This window comes from Athene cunicularia, assembly GCF_003259725.1.
Source record: "Athene cunicularia isolate RWA chromosome 24 unlocalized genomic scaffold, athCun1 chr24_part1, whole genome shotgun sequence".
In the NCBI taxonomy this organism is placed as follows: Eukaryota; Metazoa; Chordata; class Aves; order Strigiformes; family Strigidae; genus Athene; species Athene cunicularia.
In genome coordinates this window covers 4,176,450-4,188,256 of record NW_020799132.1, presented here as the reverse complement: position 1 = coordinate 4,188,256, position 11,807 = coordinate 4,176,450, and the positions used below count along the sequence as shown (strand labels likewise).

General features: G+C 42.4%; 1 long non-coding RNA gene across 1 annotated transcript; it reads right to left on the bottom strand.

Annotated features, from left to right (window-relative positions):
- Positions 1-1,619: 1,619 nt before the first annotated feature.
- On the bottom strand, positions 1,620-6,617 carry LOC113488560. Its single transcript, XR_003399954.1, has 3 exons — positions 6,541-6,617; positions 5,742-5,854; positions 1,620-1,714 (listed from the first exon to the last, which is right to left on the bottom strand). It is a non-coding gene; the product is annotated as an uncharacterized LOC113488560 (long non-coding RNA).
- Positions 6,618-11,807: the final 5,190 nt, after the last annotated feature.

Sequence of the window (11,807 nt, the reverse complement as noted above, 5' to 3'; positions counted from 1 at the left end):
TGCCAATGGCTTTAAACCAAACTGCAAAATAAAACTTACTTATGGGCGGTGGGGACCGCAGACAGCGGGGCGTTAAGCACACGACCAAGTTAAACTTAAACGCGAGTAACTGCTGAAGTGGCCTCAGGCCTTAAAGCTTTGCAGTTTAACTTGCCCAAGTGAAGCAGCCGATGAAATAACCCGAGGCACCTTGGGGCTGGTGAAATAGCAACCCTTTGGCTATTTTCCTTCACCACACAGGTGAGTCAGCATCCGGACGACGGAAGAAAAATTGGTGTTTCCTTTTCTGTTCAGGACTGCAAGTGACTGGCAGCAGAAGGAGCTCTGTCCAGTTTCTAGCCTGTTCCTAGTAGACACGTATAAGGACTACAAGAGGTCAGTGAACCCAGCAAAGCCGTCCGCTGGGGTTGATGGATCATACACTGGATGTACGCCATCCCCTAAATACCAGATCTTCCTAGCCTGGACAGTCCACTTGCTCTTTGTCCTTTATGTTATACAGAGGTTCAGTTAGGAAGAGTTTTAATGTAAACTATTGTAAAATAATGCAATTATGAGGCAAGACACAGGAAGATTTTCTATGGAATTTTCCACAGCCAATCTATTTGTTTATTACAGGGGTGGGGGTGGTTGGACACAAAACACTGGGTCAGTTAAAAAAATTCCAAGTGTCTGACCTGAATAAATCCATTTTTATGAAATCCACAGGGATGGCTGCTTCAATATAAGATGGAGCTTCGAGTTAAAAGGAAGAAAGAGAAGAAAAGAGTATGCATAAAGATCAGGTTCAAATCCCTGCTTGGCCTCACTCAGTAAGGACTCTGAATTAGGTCTACAGTTACTTAATGGCTTCAAATATTTTGGGATCTTTCTCCATTTCGTATGATCTAAGTTTCATCCTGAGGCAGAACAGGAAGAATATTCTGAGCTCTCAAAAGTGTTCATGACTTCGGACAAATACATTATACCCAGCTTCAAAACAAATCCGTTCCCTTTTTGATCTTATGTAATACTCTAAGATGTCTGTGTTTTGATTCCTCCCAATTGTGCACTCAAACTGGTACAGAGCTCAATGAAAGAAAATTAATGGACTGGAAGGAAACTCACACTTTTTTTTTAGATCTCTAAACCATGTGCCTCTTCTCCAGTTACCTTTACAATGAAGAACAGCATGAAATTTAGCAACAACCAAGGTGATAAAAATGAACTCAAGTAAGAACTCCTATCATGAGTTAAGCCTGCTTCAGCCACTCAAGAAGATAGAGCCTATGAATGAAGGCCTTGTGATCAATAAAAGCCTTTTAAATAAAATGAAAGCTCTTTCAGACTAATTCAGGAAACAACCTACGACGGCGAAGATTCAGTCCTTGACGGCCTGGGATCAAACTTGTTTTCTCCTTACTGTTAGTGCCTACATGACAACATTTATCTGGACCTATTAAATTTGCTGCAGGTGGAAAAATAATTAGATTCTTACCATGAGCACGTAGGAAATATCCAACAGAAAGGCAGAGGTGGTGCGTTATGACCTATTCTGCTGTGACTATCATGGGCCAGTTCACTTTTGACTGCTCACACCGCCACCGAGGGAGGAAGGTGTGCTCCCTTACCTGGCTGGGTGTTCAGTCCTGAACGACCACGCTGTACTTGTCCCCAGCAGGAAAGGCAAAGAGGATGAGTGTGGACTTCACCTCCAACATTACGCAGGCACAACCTGGGGTAACAGGAATAAGAAATATTTGAATATAAGGGATAATACAATGGGTGACCTGACAGGAAACCCCAAGCCCAAGAGGAGGGAAAAAATTGTGTCCATAGCTCTATCTCCTCACCTCAATTCTGCTTATCATGATGTACCTGCTTCTGGTTCAAGGCTTGGACCTCGGGGGCTCCCAGGCCGACATTCACCACTGGTCTGGCACAGCTGATGGAGAATAAGGAGCCAAGAAATCTGAGAGCCATTTCTGAGCCAACAGCCTGTGCTCCCAGATTCAATTCTGTTTTCAGATTTCCAGTTTGAAAGATTTTCATAATTCTTTTCCAGTTTGTCTTGTCTTAAAAATTATTGAAATGTCAGTTGTCTTGTCTTTTTTGTTATAGAGAGAAAAACTATTTTCCATACGGATTTCACAATCTTTCACACGAAAAAATCCAGGGATACAGTCATCCTTACTTAGCACACTGTATAACTGTCCGTGAAAGGATCTGACTTCTGCCTATCTGCCTCTGGTTTGTTTCCCAGCTCCATTTCATTAATAAAATCTCTCAAGAAGTTCATATCATTAATAAAGCCAAAGCACAGGAATACTTCTCATAACTGCTCTATTTCTCTGATACAAAAGGCTAGTGAAAGGTCCCCAAACTTCAATTTCATCTTGAAAGAGTTCTACACAAGGTAACTCAATATTACTAGTCCCATTTTGCTATTAAACAGAGGCACAGAAGAGCGCTAAGAATTGTCCCAGGCTATAAAATAAATAGAAAAAGACAACCAACAGACCCCAAGTCCTCATCCACAGCCTCTTGCTCTGTCCCAGTGGACAACATCCTTCCCTATGATGACTGAAAATACGGGGGTCTTCTGGGAAACAGACTGGGATGCTAATTTTTGAGGTGAAATGACCAATCCAGCATGGGAAATCGTATAAGTGGATATAATGATCTCAACTTCCTGAACTCTTGTGCAATAAACAGCTTAACAACTTGTTTCCCACAGAGACACCTGTATTTTAGCAGCAGATAAGAAGTGACACAGGCACGTACATAGCCGTATTTTCTTTTTTTCCCGGCTGTACACACACATACATCCATATATGCACAAACAAAAATTGCATGCATATATATACACACGTATATATCAAAGTTATTAAAATGAGAAGGAACTTTGATGTTGGACTCGGCATGGTCTGAAAAAAACCCCAACTACACCACAGCACAGCTGTGGGAATGAACTGCCTGCTCTGTGCACAGCACTGCAGGCACATAAAATGCAAAGACCTCTTTGGAGGAGAGCACAGAGCCAACACGTTCCTCTCAGGATGCTTCTTCCCACCCATCATACCTATCACCTGCTCACGAAAATTAACTTCCCAACGTCTCTACTGGTTAAACCTTGACCCCCTTTGCTGAGCATGTGCCACCCCATAGTACTCACTCAATATCACCACAACACCTGGCTACTTAACAATTACACTTTTAGTAATTGCAGTGCAGACATATCTAAATGAGCCAGGCTGGATGTCTCTGGTACTAATGCCAGTGCTCTCATGAATGCTGATTCTTAAAGCAAAACAATTAAAAAAGAATACATAAACTCACAAGCTTCTAGGCTCATTTGTTTAGAATGACAGATCAACAAACGTAGTAATTTTTAATTGTTTTTTTTTCTTTTTTACAAACAGCTTTTTATAACTCAGAATCCAAAATAAGCCCTGACCCAGCTGTGGTGCCATGTTAAATAGTAATTACTCTATATAAGGCTGACCAAATGGGAATATTTGTGGGCCAGCGGAATGAAATTATTTTAGGACTTAACACAAACTTTCTCTGGGAGTGGTGAGACTAGCTGTGGGTACTGTGGCGTACCTAAGAAACAAGCAGACACAGGAGGGTTTTTTTTCTTCTTCTTCCAAGCCTCCATTAAAACTCACTAGGTGACACTAAATGACTTTCCCAACCTTCTGCTCAAGGGAAAAAGGAAAAAAATAAAGAAAGAGAAGTGAGGTTTGTTTACCCCTCTATAAAAGAGGCTTTACTGTGTCACTGTACAAATTTTGAGATTCTCCCTCAACTTGGCTACCTGTCGTGCCTGCTAAACCACCCCCAAACATACGGCAGAGTGTAAGTAAACAAAGGTGCAAAGCGAGACCCTTGTAATAGTTCATTATACTGGGGGAAAAAAAAGGGAAAAACAAAAAACAAAATCAAAGAAGCCTCATCTCCAGCTCTTACCTACCATTCAGGTTGCTTCACCATGAGCTACTGTGCGACAAGAGCCACTGAAATGTCCACCATCGGGCACTCTCCTGGCTAGGACTGTCACAAGCACCTCTTTTCCAACCCAGCCCACATACTCCAGGGATGGTTCCTTGCCACCTTGCTGCCACAAAGCCAAACCCTTCACAGAGACTGGCCTCGTGGCAAGTCGGTCCTTTTTTGCTTGACCTCTCCTTGAAATGATGTTAAACTACTTCAAGGCACATTGCAGAGTCATTTTTCATCCTGCCTACGCTAAGGATGCGCTTGCACTCCTGATCTTTTGTCAGTGTTTGGGCCCACCGAATTCATGCTGCTGAGGCTAAGGGAGGAAGAGCCCATCAATCCAAATATTAAGTTCATCGTTTCAAAGTGCCTGATTTTGAAGCAGGTGAGGCAGCAGAGCCTGCAGAGAAAGGAGTAAAAGTCCTGTAACCTGGGGCATGTCCTGCCTTGTAGGAGGGTGGGGATCTCTGTGGGGAATCCTAGAAGAAGAGGCTGACAGAGCTTTCAGAGTGGCACTGCTCAGTTCAAAAAACCTGCAAAAATTAGTGGCATGCCATTCTGGTGCAAGTGGCAGTTTTCCAGTTTCCAAAATATCCCTTCTCCTTATGTCAACGGTAAAACGGAGCAAAAATGGAAAGTGGTTTAGCAAGTAGGAACATTGCAATTCAAAATAGAATCAGAGAGGATTAAAGCAAATACCCAGACTGTTCTAACCTGTGTTTACGGCCCAAATACTGTACCAATTCCTGTTATTTTCAGGGGGTTCTTCCTGTGTTGTAACATTCTCTCTGGGATTAAAACTTGGCCCATGCAAGATATGACTCATCTGACTACAAATCGCTGGGCATGTGCTGCAGGTTTTGCAGATGCTTATCACCGACAACCCATCCTACGGTCTCAGAGCCCAGTGCAGCACATTACACGTGGGTTTTTACTGGAGGGGTAGGAAGAAAATGACAGCATCTGCCTAACGCTAAATTTTCATCCTTAATTGAGGACTTCAAAAATAAGTCCATTTTCTGAGCAGGATGGTGGGTGGAAAATAAAATAAAGCTAGTTTTTACTGATCGCAGTGAAACTCAAGTCAATTTTCTAGTTAATACGCACCCTTGCACCCAGGAATTTCAAGTTAAAGATTCACTGCTATGGAACTCCTGTTATCTGCAGCGCCAAGCGCTGACAATGGCCAAACCAATCCCGGGTAGGACTCCTCTGATGTGAAACAGATTCACTGTCTTCAGGTTTGCTTTTCATTCCACCTTTCTGCATTCCAGAAGATAACTTCTTTTTATGCCTGTCTCTGATTAGTTCTTTGAATTACCTACACATTACACGATTATCCCACACTGAGTCCACCCTGCGGTTCTTCATTCTCTTTCAATGACCCGTACAAGGGCCGGTACCGTAGATACTCACTTAGAGACACAGCAATGCCTTTAGAGCTAGCGTTAAACTCACAGGTGGGATCAATTTTAGCTGCAACAAATCACAAGATGTAGCAGGAGGTAATTCAAAGAATAAAAATTCACAGAATAGAAAGAGAGGAAGAAAGATAAAAAAGATAACCATGCAGAAGCGATGGGCTCGCGTAATAAACCGCAGCCTTATAGAACCTTTGTACAAATATTGTACAAATACAGCAACGGGCTACAAAGCTTCGGAGTTCTTAATTATCAGTTCAAATCACAATTAGTAAGGCTCTTCTAATAGAAAGGAGCAAAAAGCTAATCATTCAGTTGACTGGATGCTGAACATCTCACCTATGAACAGCTCCTCCTTAGGCTGTTTGCCAGTGGGAAGGAGCAACAGTGAGCTGGGACAGCAGCTTCTGTTGTGCAGTTCACAGAAGAGACTTCGCCAGTATTGGTAGATCCTGCAAGAGGAGGAAATTCACACTCAGTGGTGGAATTAGATGCGATCTCCACATTTAGTGAGTCATTGACTGCTGGAAAGCCCAGCTCTGTTCACGTGCTGAAAGTCTGGCATAAGCGTAAAAAGAAAGTGAGTTTAGGCCTGGAGAATTCAGGTATTTCAGTATATTGGTAAGTACACGAGAGTCCAGCTGACTGCAGCGGACCCACCTGTCAGTACAGGTTAATCGAGAGCCAGAGCCTCTCGCTGAAACAATGCCTGGGGCTGGAGCAGGCTGCGCCGCCGTCTCCAGTGTTGGCCTACTGAAATCAGCAGAGAGACATGGGCAGAGGGTAGGTCGTTAGCTCAAGGTACTTGCTGACCTTTAGGCATGTACCTTACCTGTAGAGAAGCAGGGCTTCCTGGCACAGAAGCTGTGAGCCCTCCACTCAAGGCTCTGCTGCCTCTCAGGAGAGCCCGACTCCCACCTTCAGAGCCCTCATCCACCCTCTCGACGCCCCGCTAACGACGGCTCCACCTTCACATTTCTGTTTTCATTGGCTAAGACTGGACTCATGCGAATATCATCCTTGGTCTCTTCTTTAAATGTAGATGAATCTGCAACCTTCCTTTAAATGCAATCAAGGTAAGCATGACACAGAAATTACAAGCTAATTAAAGAGAACTAGGGAAAACAAATATCCATACCTTTTGTTCCACTGGGTTGCTTTAAAACACAATGCTGTGGTTTATTCCTTCTCTCTCAGTCTGTCACCAACGCTCAGCTACATGGGAGAAGAGTAATTTAAATTAAACTGAAACATTATGTCTAGTTCATTACTAACCCCTTCTAAACAGTGCTGAACCTCTTACACGGACACTTTCTGCCATAACCCCAAACTATAGGGCGAATAAAGCTACAACAACTGACAGCACTTACAGACTGGGGTTTTGTTCTGAATTAAAATATAAGAAACAAGTAATAAAAACAGCAACAGCAACAGCAACAACAACAACAATCTGATTTCTTCAAAAAGTTACTTAACTTCCCAACCCCAAAATGTTCCATCACAGTCTAAATCTGAGAGATGCGTGTGTGCAACAGATGGCTGCTCCTGCAGTACAAGTGAGACACCACCTTTGTACAAATATTGCATTGTGCAAATCCTCATCAGGTAATTTCCACAATAACTGTATCAGGTAGGATCATTAACACCACCCCTAATCTTACTGATAAGCAGGCTGAGACAGAAGGGTGGAGAGGATTGTCTGAAGTGAATAAGTAGCTAACAATGAGCACTCCAAAGCATCCTCCCATCTCTGAGTCCATGTAGGAGGGTTTTTTTTTTAATTAAAAATATATATATATATTTGGCACAGTTTGACCCAATGCCAACTGAAGTTTGAAGACTTGCAAAAACAAACAATGGACTTCAGCTCGCACCCTAGGTTCATAGCTAATGAAGCATTTATGTTACACTAAAAACGTGGCTTAGCTTAAGTATCCATTTTCAACTATCAACTGAAGTGAAAACATTAATTCATGCAAATCAATGTTCCCTAAACAATAATTTTCCTCTAGAACATTTCTTCTTTTTTAACATAAGCTCTTATCTAACATAACCCATTTAAAGTATTATATCTGCAGAGTTCAGCAATTAGCTCTGTAAATTGTTTTCCCTGAGTATATGGAAGGTTACATTACATAGTGAAATATAAAGTGTACGCTATAGTGAATGAAAACCTCTCTTTGAACAATGATTATCTTTCAAAAAGGCTGGGATAAGGGCCAGATTACCAAAACTAATTCAAGCAAGCTATTAGAGTTCTACTTGTACATCCAAAGTCCCCTGTTATTTCATGCAAGTATCCACTTTCAGTGCATCTTCGGTGGTTTTCAAATGTAATTGTTTATGTGTAATACCCACAGACCGCATTTTCCTGAAAACGCAGCCAGAAAAATCCATTCTGAGGAATAAACAAGAAAAGCGCAGAAAGAGGGAAGGGGCTGTACATAAAGCAGCTAAATGAAGGCAGGAGATGCCACTAAGGGTACTTCAGATGCGACTGAAAGTGAGGACAAGGATGGCGAGGCCACACCTCGTCTGTCTGCTAATCCAGAACCAACTCGTGAGAGTCAGAGATCTGTAGAAAAGCGGTATTTCACGTGGAGGTTGTACAAGACTGCTGGAAGTCACCTCAGCCATCCTTCTACTCAAAACATGGCTAACCTCAAAATTGAACCCAGTGTTGTCCACTTGAGCTCTGAAAATCCCTGAGAAGGAAGATCCCACAGCCTCGCTGGGCACCTGCTCCAGTGCTGCACCACTCCCCCCGGCTTGGGTTTCCCCCCCTTATATCCAATCGGAATGTCCCTTGTTGCAGCTATGGCAGAAGATTTTTTTTTTTTTCCTCAGTTGTTTTAAGAAGGCTCCATTCAGCTCTTCCTCTCAATCAGGTGGTTCATAGGAGATGTGGGCCTCCCCCCTCTGACCCTGACCCAACACCCACTGCCACTCCTCCGCACAAACCACAGCCCTCTCTCCTTGCTTTCCATGTACATCTTTGTCAAAGGGTCGTATCCATCCCTCCACGGCAACGCTGGTCACGTGAACTATTCCACCACGCCTGCCATTCCAGCAGACCTTGATTAGAAGGGACTAATTAAATAAAAGTAGCGCTACACACACTGGGTGAAGCAAGACACACAGATACCAAGAAGACAAACTGCCCAGCGGCAAGCGTTAGTGACGGAGCTGTGAAGACCATGCAGGAACCCAAAGCCCTCATCTTACATGTTACCTTTTAGACTAAACAGCCTTTGATGATGCCCTCAGAGGGCAAAATGAGAAGGAAAGCTTCTCGTGGAGAACAGTCACACGGGGCCAGATGCTCAGCAGATCAAAACTGCTTTCAGTGCGGCTATGCCAATTTACATCAGTTGACAATGTGACCTATATAATGAAAACGAGCTTGAAGCAGCTAAGGAATATAACCTTGATTTCTTCCAAATACATTATATTTCACGCTGTCACTTATCTTTTACATGCCAACATGCAAGCTCAGGAGACAGACATATTTCGATACTCTCAGCTGGGAATCGTGTTCTTGCAATGCTCCTAGATGATGCACATACTGTCTCTATTTGTGTTCACCCTTTCAGATGGCACGGTGCCCACGAAACAAGCTGATTAGCACTTGCCCTGGGCTATCAAGGCAAGGCAATGGTATGTTTAGATCAGCAAACTGCATAACAATATAAATGTCATCTATTCTACAAGAAGCTTTGGCAGTATTTGCATCTTGTGCTTCGTTGCATGTGTGTGCCAAAAAGAAACTCAAAGACTTGCAAAAGAAAGACTGGCATGAGATTCGCCAGCCCTCACGGTTGCCAAAACATGCTGTATAGCAGTAGGTGCCTCATTATAATCCCTGAGGACCATCTACCGGGTGTCAGATTGTATGTAACGTGAACGCTGCTGGTACATATATATATATATAGATAGATAGATAGCCTTTTTTGTTCAGCCAGGCTCATAAGCAGAAAACGAACCACAAACAGTGTGTCTGGCACAGTTCAAGACATGATCTGTATCCTTGCCCAGAAAAGATGGCATCCAGCCTAAACAGAATAGCCCTGGGTGGTCACTAGCCGGTTGTGCAACATCTCTGCTGACGGGGCAAACTGTAGCAATACCTAGGAGATACAATGGATAATGGGCTAAGGACACCGAGTTTGGGACACTAGCTGGGGTGCACGCCAGGCCTCTAATGGCCTGGCACTCATTAGCTTTTGATTGTTAGTGGAGACCTATATGACACGAAATGATGGTCTCACTCCAATTCCTGGTGAGCAAATGTCAGCACCATTATCACAGTGAGCATCCATCTTAGTGGGCTTACCAAAGAAGCCAAGGGCTGAATGGAAGAAAGGCTGATCTATGTCTCATTGTCAGTGGAGGGGACTTGCCAGGACAGAGCTGGGGCGAACTAGCAGGGTTCAGATGCCTCTACAAGTCCTATTTAATTCTTTAGCAGATGGGACAGGACGTGGAAAGAAGAGATACAGTGTGCAGGAAAGATGCACCAAAAGAGAGAGAATGCTGTCAGACAAAGGTAGGGAAGACAACCTCGCAGATAAACGGAAAAACATCGCGGCATGACATGCTAAGGGGACAGCGGAACAGCACGCCCAGAGCATCAGAAACAGAAACTGCATTGACACTACAGCAAATTCAAGGAATGTTTACATTTCGCTGGTCTTTCTCAGAGGTTTACCTTTTGTCCACACGCTAGGAGCTGATAGCAGTGTCAAACGTAAACCCCTCAACCCTTCTGCATCAATTAATCCAACAGCCTGAGGCAGAGCTCTCAGCACTCTGGAATCTTCCAACAGTTTCCTCCTATAGCAAACCCAAGAGTTTTCTGCAGTTCGTATAAATTCACAACTACATGCTTTATCTCGACTACTTACTAATGACTATTATTTGCTTTATTAAAATTTTATTTTCACCACAAACATACAAACCACTTGAACTAACTCTTGTTGCAACCACTGCTGAAGAGCGAGGCTTCCTTCTCCGAGATACTCCTTCATTGTTCTGTAGAACCTCACTGCATTTCTATTTCATTACACAAGTCACCAGTCCGTGCTGGAACCACAGCACAGCCAGTAACACTGCACAGAGTGACTCTCCTAATGAGATTATGCAAAGTGTCACTTAGCATTAAATTTCGATTTGAAAATGGAAGGTTTTTTTATTCTTAGTTATGCTAATGAAAATCAGACAAGATACTTCATATTTCTAATATTAAAGCGGAGCCCTTAACTTTTCAAGAATCCTTAGTCATGCCCTCCTGCTATTGCATATTCCTCATAAATTCATATTTACAATACTTTATGTTAAGAACTTTTATTTCTGAAAACAGAAATCAGGCTGAAATGCTTTTGTTTGATTAGCAGTATCCAGATTAAACTTCTATTACATGAGAGGATTTGTACTTTATACTAAAGTTTCCAGGAGGGAGAGATTGAAAAGATTACGAAATATGCTTGTGGGGAAAAAAAAAATGTATGTTGGAACATATCCATCAATACTTCAGTATAAATTCCTGAAGCACCAGAATTACATGGTGCAATTATCTTTCAGAATGTATAGCTCCTAGCACTGATCTTTATGTTTAACAGAAAAAAAAAAAAAAAAAAAAAAAAAAGGTTTAATACTTACTAAATGAACGTTAATTAAGAGTTGGGAAAAATTCTGTCATAACCGAATAATGAAACTAATGCACCTTGTGCACGTGTTTAAAAGGTCTTTGCTACTCTGACTGTATCGAGCAGAAGTGGCCTTTTATGAGATACTTGTCAACACAGATCTTTACACAAAGTCTGATTCTTCCTGACTATTGACCAAAGATCAGATTTGGACTCGCACAGCAAGCTGTGCCACGCTCTATATGAAACCTTTAACAAAGTCAGCGGTACTTAAGATGAGCTAGACAACTGGAGTCTGGCTCCAAGAAAGCATTATGTAAAAGGACTTGGATTTCTCTCAAGGGTTTTGTTTTTTTAAGAAAAAACAATTAAGGACAATTCTGTTAATATGTCACAGAGTCAGTCTTCTTTTTTTTTTCTTCTTTTTTTTTTTTTTTTTTTTTTCTTTCCCCCTCCTTATATTCAGCCTTTGCAGAAATAGTCCCTTGTTGCCTATCCACTGATCTACCAATTTTCCAAAGTGCTTGACGGATCGGTCTGGGGTTTGATCACGTACCGTGTCAATGCTCGGTCCGTTTATGGCATGTATATTTAAGATGATAAACAGGGCAGGTTTTGCAATGGTAATGGGGGACATAAGAAGAGCCCAAACAAAGAATCCCATTGACATAGCTGTGTTTTGGATCAGGCCCACTGTGAATCTGAAGACGGAATAAGGAGCAGGATGGCTATTCCCTTCCAGTAAATATGCAAAGTTCTC